Here is an 8106-nt window from a genome sequence, read left to right as displayed (position 1 = left end):
CAATGCCCCGCGTTTGGTTTTCCTAATTGGTTTGATATGATCATGAAAAGCATCGAAACATGGGACAGCTGGAAATGGTTCCCCTCCCATTTATTACTTGAAACAGCCTTCGAGTTTGGGGTTGTTTTTAAATCAGATTCTCCTCGTTAAAAAAAAATGAAAAAATTAGAAGCCGGGACCACGAGCCCACCCGTGCATCTCTCTGGGGAGACCCCACAAGGTCACGACGAGGCCTGTGCTTGTGCGGGCTGGTGGGGAGGGGAGTCTGGGGGAGGGGCTTCCCCGTGCTCCAGACCAGAGGTCTGGGAGCGGCCGGAGCTGGGCGCTGGCCACCCTGCAGTCCCAGCTCCAGGAGCAGGAGATAAATGAAGACGAGTGTATTGCACAGTTCGACACGAACCGCGACAAGGAAAACGGATGGTGTGCGCTGAAATGGCCCAGACTAAAATATACCGAGGTTAAAATACAGGGTAACTTTACAAATCACTAATAATTTCTTTGGCTTTCACTGCAATAACATTGATTTAATTCATTAGATTCCTTTCTAAATCTATATTTCAGTTTTAGAGTTGTCAGTTTCTGTTAATGACAATTTTGCCCCATCTGTTCCAACATGAAAATGAGGCTCCTTGCCGCAGACAAGACAGATCTCTAAGAGTTGAAGAAGGAGAAGTCTTAAAGGTATTTCACCCGGATGAGGCCCTGTCGGGTGATACCTACTCAGAGGCAGCTGCCCACGAAGCACCTGTCCATGGCCGACGCCCAGCCCAGCCACCTCCGTGTGCCTGGCTGCCCCGTGGGTGCTCTTCCATGCCGGGGGCCTGGAGAGCTGTCACCCTCTCTCGTATTTGGGAAGGGGAAGATTCAAAACATCCTCACTCCTTCTTCTTCTGCTTTTTTTTTTTATTTTAATGACAGAGCAATAATTCTGGATGTCAGCATATCAGAATTCCAGCAGCTGTGATTAGAATGAAAATGAGTTGCTGTAATTTGCCCATTCAAATCGTCATATTACAGTAAGTCATTTCCGCAAGCCCGGTGAGCCTCTGTCTGCTCAGGGCAGTCTCTGATGCTCCCCCCACCCCCGCCCACCACCCCACATCTGTCAATCTTCCGTAGGAGGCAGGCGTTCGCATCCAGGTAGCATAGCCGATGATGGCATTGGAGAGGCCAGCGTGCAGTGGACCCGGGGCCCCAGCCGGCAGCAAACGAGAATTTCAGATTATCCGAATTTCCCCAAGAGGAGGGGAGGCCCGGGCTGTCCAGATGTGAGGGTGAGTTTCCCAGCCTGCAGCAGGGGTCTGTGTTGTTATAGGGAGAAAACGTTCCGCTAATTATCAATGGTGGAAACATAAACTCCCCCCTTAAGGGAGACGCAACGTGGAGTGCATGACCCAAGGAACAAGCGGTCCTTAAACAATCGGAAAACCTTCTAGAAAAATGGGCAGGCATTAAAACATATAGGGAATGAGGCTGGCTCCTCCAAGTTAATATTCACCATATGTATTTACATTCAACCCCACTCCAACACAATGACTACTGCAGTACCGCTCAGAGAAGAGAGGAGATTGCCTCTCACACAGGCTGACATTAAGTTGAGTTACTGTACTGCCGGAGACTCCTCCAGAAAACCTAAAGACAGCTGAGAAAATCGGCCCGAAAATCCTCCTTGTGGCCCTGCCGCTTCGTTTCAAATACAAAGTAGCGAAATTTTAACGTTTCGGATGTCATACCTTGAGCAAATTAAAAATCAACAAAAATATTAAGGTTCTATGTTACCTGCTCAAGTGTACAGAATGTATAAAAACTTTAATCAAACACTCGGGTTTGCTCAGTTTTAAATTGTGTTAGTTTAATAGTTTCTTTTCTGCTGTTTATATTAATGACATATTCCCTTCTAAATATATTGCCGAGCTGAAAAGCCATCACAACATTTCCAAGGTTGAATGAATGCAGTTGTACTTACGGTGTTTTAATAAAAGGATCTCTTTCCATTAAGCCCCCCCCCCCTTTTTTTTTTTCTCCAAAGACGGAAGCTCTACGGGTTGGGTGGTGGCACTGGGAGTGACACAGATACACATCGCCACCTCCTCATTGGGTGTGCAGACACCTGCTCTCCAGCACGGGGAGCCGGGGAGCCAGCATCTCCCTGCTGATCTAGCTGAGGCCAGGCAGCACCAACAGCTTTGCCGAGCATCGGGTGAAGGCCTCATCACGGGGAAAATGTCCGTGAATGCTCCTCTCGGCAGAGGGGTTGCCCGTGGTCCTGCTGCAGTGGTCTGGGTACATCTGGAAGGGCGTGCAAATGGCATCACGTGGGGCAGGTGCAGAGCCAGGAGGCCCTTCCAGAGGCTGGCTGGGGGTCTCCAATCCAGGCCCAGGCTTGGGGGTTAGAGCCCCAGGCTCCCTGGATTGCTGAAGCTATTCCGCAGAGCTCCTTTGCCACCTGCTTGAATCCCCCCACCCCACACCCCTGCATCTCTGATCTGAGGCTCCATTCTCTGACACACATAGGTCTTACAGCCCACTGTGCCCAGGCGCGCATCCAATTCAGACCAAACCAAAGTTTAACCCTACAGCTTTACAAAATCGATCCATTGTCAGAGTGGAGAGCAGCGGAGTTGAGTGGGCCACAGGTTATTTGAGGGTTATTTGAAGGGAAACTCCTGCCAGAGACTTTGAACTTGCCTGCTATGGGCTTGGGGGGCAGCTGGCCCCAGTTCTTGGGTCTGGCAGGTGGGTGAGCCAAGCAAGGCAGCTCGGTGGGAGCATCCCGACCTGGAACAGTCCTGCAGGGAAACAGCCAGCTCTTTAATTATATGTTCCATTAAATTATAAACATCCCATAAATATCAATGCAAATAAATGGATTGTTGTCTCTACACTTAGTTGCTATGTAAAAGGATGACATGTGAGTCATGTCAATTTCAAGCTCCCATGAAAATACAGAGAGTTCATCTGTCTACCCTTCTCTCCAAGTTATTCTTTTTTTTTTTAAAGATTTATTTTCTTTATTTGAAAGACAGAGTTACAGAGAGAGGTAGAGACAGAGAGAGAGGTCTTCCATCCGCTGGTTCACTCCCCAGAAAGCTGCAAAGGCTGGAGCTGCGCTGATCCAAAGCCAGGAGCCAGGAGCCAGGAGCCAGGAGTTTCTTCCAGGTCTCCCATGTGGGTTTAGGGGCCCAAGCACTTGGGCCATCTTCTACTGCTTTCCCAGGTCATAGCAGAGAGCTGGATCAGAAGAGGAGCAGCCAGGACTAGAACCAGCGTCCATATGGGATGCTGGTGCTTCAGGCCAGGGCTTTAACCCACTGTGCCACAGTGCCGGCCCCCCAACTTATTCTTAAATTTATTGACAATGATGAAGGATCTCCATCACAGAGACCAAAATAAATAATATGAAAATAATAATAATATGATAATACGCTTATGGTGCAATTTGGCCTCGCATCTGCTCCAGGGTTCTTCTGGGAACTGAGATGTTCCACAGCAGTGGGCTGGTGGGCTGGTGGGCTGGTGGGCTGGGCCCCGCCTCCATCGTCTTGGGGAGCTGGGTGCAGGCAGAGCTGCTGCTAGTTTGCGTGGAGACCCCCACTGATCTGCCTGGAGAAGGGGTGCTACTTGGCAACACCATCTTTTTGTTTTTAAAGATTGATTTATTTATTTGAAAGGCAGAGTGATGGGGAGAGAGAGAGAGACAGGTGACAGATGAAGGACAGAGAGAGAGGGGTCTTTCATCCGCTGGTTCACTCCCCAGATAGTTGCAAGCTGAAGCCAGGAGCCAGGAGCTTCATCCGGGTCTTGCACAGGGGCCCAAGCACTTGGGCCATCTGCGGCTGCTTTCCCAGGCACGTTAGCAGGGAGCTGGATCCGAAGTGGAACAACTGGGACTCGAACCCAACTAACACTCAGACGGGATACCAGCGTTGCAGGCAGCGGCTTAACCCACTGCGCCACAACGCCGGCCTGGCAACGCCGTCTTGAACCTCTCTTTCTCCCTCTTGTCCAGAAAGATGAGGCCGTTTCCAACGGAAGGACACACGCTTGACCTGAAGGCCCAGCCAGAATTGCGCGTGGCAACGCGCATCACGGTCTGCAGGCGAGAGAAATGAGGTGATTAAGGCTAAAAATGAATACGCCTGACCTGGGAAACTCGCCTTCGGAAATAATTAGGCCACGAGACGCAGGACGGGGGAGCGTGATTCAGTTGTCTGCTGAGTCGGAGACGGCTTTCCCCCTCCGTGTGCCTTTTCCTGATGGCTGCAGAGCCCCTCCCCCTCCTGTGGAGCTGGCTTCAGATGCAAGGCTTTCCTGCCCGTGCAGGGCGAGGCACAGGACCTGCGTCTTTCTACACCGGTTACCGTGAGATCGGGGGTGTGCTAATCAACTAGGCTGCCTATGAAATCTGTACCTGTTTAGGAAAATGATACAATGTATTTTGAGCACATTAATTCCATCTGGACCAGTTACAGCACATAATCAGCTATGTTATGCAAATAGTTATCTTTGTGGTTGAAATCAATAACTTATTTTCTTCTGTAATAAAGAAAAAAAGGAATAAGTTATTATTAATTATGTGCAAAATGAAAGCTTTTCTTGCAAGGCTGCGGGTTTCATTTTGTTATGAAGACTTTCTTTCCGGCCATTTTTTGGGACCCCTGTGAGGGCCTGCGGCAGGATGTCCCTTTAAGGCCACCTCTCAGTGGAAAGATGGCCCAGGTGGGCCAGCGTTGTGGTGCAGCCGATTAAGATGTCACTTGCAGAGGATGGCCAAAGTGCTTGGGTCCCTGCACCCATGTGGGAGACCCAAAAGGAGCTCCTGGCTCCTAGCTTCAGTCGGGCCCAGCCCTGGCTGTTGTGGCCATTTAGGGAGTGAACTGGTGGATAGAAGGACTCTCTCTCTGTCTTTGTAACTCTGCCTTTCCAATAGATAAACTAAATCTTGAAATTAAAAAAAAAAGATGTCACTTAGGACAGCAGCATCCCATAACAGGGCATTGGCATAAGTCCCAGCTGCTCAGCTTCCAATCCAGCTTCCTGCTAGTGTTCCTGGGAAAGCAGCAGAAGATGGCCCACGTACTGGGGTCCCTGCCACCCACTTGGGCAACCAGGATGGAGTTCCAGGCTCCTAGCTTTGGCCTGGCCCAGCCCTGGCTGTCACGGCCATTTGTGGAGTGAACCAGTAGAAGGAAGATCTCTCTTTCTCTCTCTGACACTATTTAAATAAATAAACCTGTTTACAAAGGAACAGCCATTGAAGGTGCTTAGCCCAGACCATGTTCTCTGGGGCGAATCGCTGGGCACACACCTGGTGACGCTGCCAGCCCAGCCCAGGGCTGGCTCTCACTCTGAGGAGCGCCTTATTTATAAGGAAGCTTGACCACAGTTAGTATCAGCTCCAGTTACAGATGAAGTTAATGACAGTATCGATTATGCCATAACCCGCGGTCAGAGCCTCTCAGCCATTGGGCGGTATTTACAAGCTGCTGCCCCCCCCCGCCCCCATCCCTCCCTTCCATCCGAAGCAGTGCCATCTTTGAAGAGCACTTTGGCAGGTGCAGGAGGGACCTTTGGCCTCAGTGGGAGCCCCCCCGCTTCCGGTGTACCCTCCGCACTCTCGCGATCGCCTCCACTTTGTCCTTCAAACAGGAAGGACCGAGCGCTCTCCGAGGAACGTTCCAAGCCGATCCCATCTTAGATACGAACGATGTGATGAATCTTCTGGGGGTGTCAGCCCCAGAGTGGCTCTCCTGGCCGGGTCGGGTGGGTCCTGCAGCGCGGTGGCTCACCTGGGGCCACGCCGTCAGGGGTTGCGGCGCGGCCGCTTCATTTACCAGGTGCTTGTATCTGACAAACATGCTCCCACAGCTGTCTTCTTCCTGCCCGACCTTGCCCAGCCGGCCCCGTGTCTCACCATCTCGCCTCCGAGGCCGTTGGCCATTTCTTCCCCTAGCCTGAGGTGTCTGCAGCCAGCGCCGGGGTTGGTCCGCCTTGCGTGGATGGCCCAGACGCACGCTCCCTCGCTCGCAGTCCTTGCGCACCTGCTGGCTCCCGGCTGCCAGGCAGGCAGTGCCACCTGGGCTGCAGTGAAGATCCCCCGGGGCGGGGGGCAGCCTTCCAGGGGAGCTAGGACTCAGGCTTCCTGGCCCCTGTGTTCTGGGGTCCATCCCTCGCTTTCCCCCTCCCCCGCCCCGGCTGGGTCCCTGGCCCACCTGCCTGCCCCTCTGGGAGGCAGATGGGGTCTGGGGTGGGGGTTGGGCGAGGGCTGGCGGGCAGACGCCTCGTTAACCATGCTCTTCCATCTCGGCCTGTTTATGAGTCCTCCGGCCGAGCCTGCCAGACGGCTTGAGCCGGCTGCGGACAGCTGGGCCGCCTGGCGTTTTATGGGGCGTGGCGGCTTCCCAAGGCCGTAACCATGCGCCTCTGAGCGTCCAGGGCCGTGCCTGCCCCTGCCCAGCCCCTCTGAGGGACGCCTGCCCTGGGGACCCCGCAGGCTGCAGAGGGCAGGGGTGGAGGGGGCACAGCCCCCGGAGACTTGAGGGGTAACGATGCCTCCTCCTGGAATGGCACCTCACTGCCGGTCACAGAAGCAGTCTCCACCAGAGACGTCAGTTGCTTTGATGTTGCTGGAAAAGGAATGGACGCAGCTATTTTAAATGTTCTGTCTGGCGGTGTTGGAAGGGCAGGTCACGGGTGGCTGCCTCCACAACTCAGGCCTGAGAGGGTCTCAGAACCTTATGGGGTGGTGGGGAACTTCTGGTGGGCTTCCGACAAGCAGGCAGCCTACCCCAGGGCACAAGGAAGGCTGTGTTCCAGTGCTGGCTCCCTCCATCACTTACTAACTGTGTGCCTCAGTTTCCTGACCTGAAAAATGGGTGCAATAATGTTTTCATGTGAGATGGTTGTGAGGATCAAATGAGATAATATGCAGCCAGTGCTTAGTCTGGAATATAGCAGGTGCCCCCAGCAGCTGAACGCATGAGAGGGTTTAGGAGCCCGCTGACTCCAGACTTTCCCCGGACAGGCGGTGGAGGCGGGGAGGAGGTGTCAAAAGTCCAGCTGCCCTTGACCCCTGCAGGTGACAGTGGGAATCCCCATCACATCAAGCACAGCCCCGAGCCCACTTCCTGCCCTGCTCCATGAATGCGGGACCCACACGCACAGACGTGTCTTAACGGGGCCCCTGTAGCGTATTTACCATTTACCGAGCATCTGGGAGCTAACAACTTTTATGGGAGAGATTTTAATTAGTGCTGTGGCTAAACGCGGTGAGTGAACATGGGGGCGCTGATTTTGGTAAGCAGCATCCGGCCTCGAGACACGGCCGTCTTCATCACCTGGTCCTTGCCGGTCAGGAAGGAGTGGGCGGAGGGAGTGTGGACAGTCCCGGGGAGCTGGGTGGGCAAGGCCATGGCCAGGGCAGCCGTGGCAGGCTTGGTGGGCAGGCTCAGAGGGCCTCGGGCTTGGCCGAGTGCCTGGCTCTAGTCTCCCTGGTGTACTCTTTGGGCGTGGGTGCGGTCAGTGAAGGCCCATGGGACATCGGTGCACTGGGCCAACGGGGCAGGCACGACAGGTGTGTCTGCTTTTCCTTGCCACTGCGTTTGCATGGAGCGTGCAGTTGCTGTGGCGAGCACAGATTCCAGGGCACCCAGTGTGCACTGGTGTCCAGCGAGGCTTGCAGCCAATGACCAGGAGGCAGGCAGGTGCGGCCATGCCCACGCCGGCTCTGCCCACCTCCCCCTGCCGGAGGACATGCTTGCCTTTTGAAGGAGAGCTTGCTTCAAATGCAGGCAGAAGGCCCTGGTGCTTTGAAGAAACACAGACCACCAAGGCACCTGGCCGCACACTTTCTCACCAGACTTTTTGTCTTCCGCCCCCTGTAGCTGACACTGGGGCTGTAGGAGGCGAGACAGCCGGCCCCCCTGGGTGGTGCTGGCCCTCAGTCCTGCCTCACTGGCCCACAGGCCGAGGGCAGGCGAGCTGGCGGGCCATGTGTGCATCGGGGAGCGGGGTGAGGTGGTCCTGGGAGTGAGATGCAGAGGAACATGAGTTCTGGGAGAGATGGCGTCATTCTGGCGATGTGCGTGTAAGTTAAGTGATCTTAGA

Source organism: Oryctolagus cuniculus, chromosome 18 (assembly GCF_051225735.1).
Source record: "Oryctolagus cuniculus isolate XC-2025 breed Fujian yellow rabbit chromosome 18, ASM5122573v1, whole genome shotgun sequence".
Taxonomy (NCBI): domain Eukaryota; kingdom Metazoa; phylum Chordata; class Mammalia; order Lagomorpha; family Leporidae; genus Oryctolagus; species Oryctolagus cuniculus.
The sequence above is the reverse complement of the archived record's forward strand: the minus strand, read 5'-3'. Positions refer to the sequence as shown.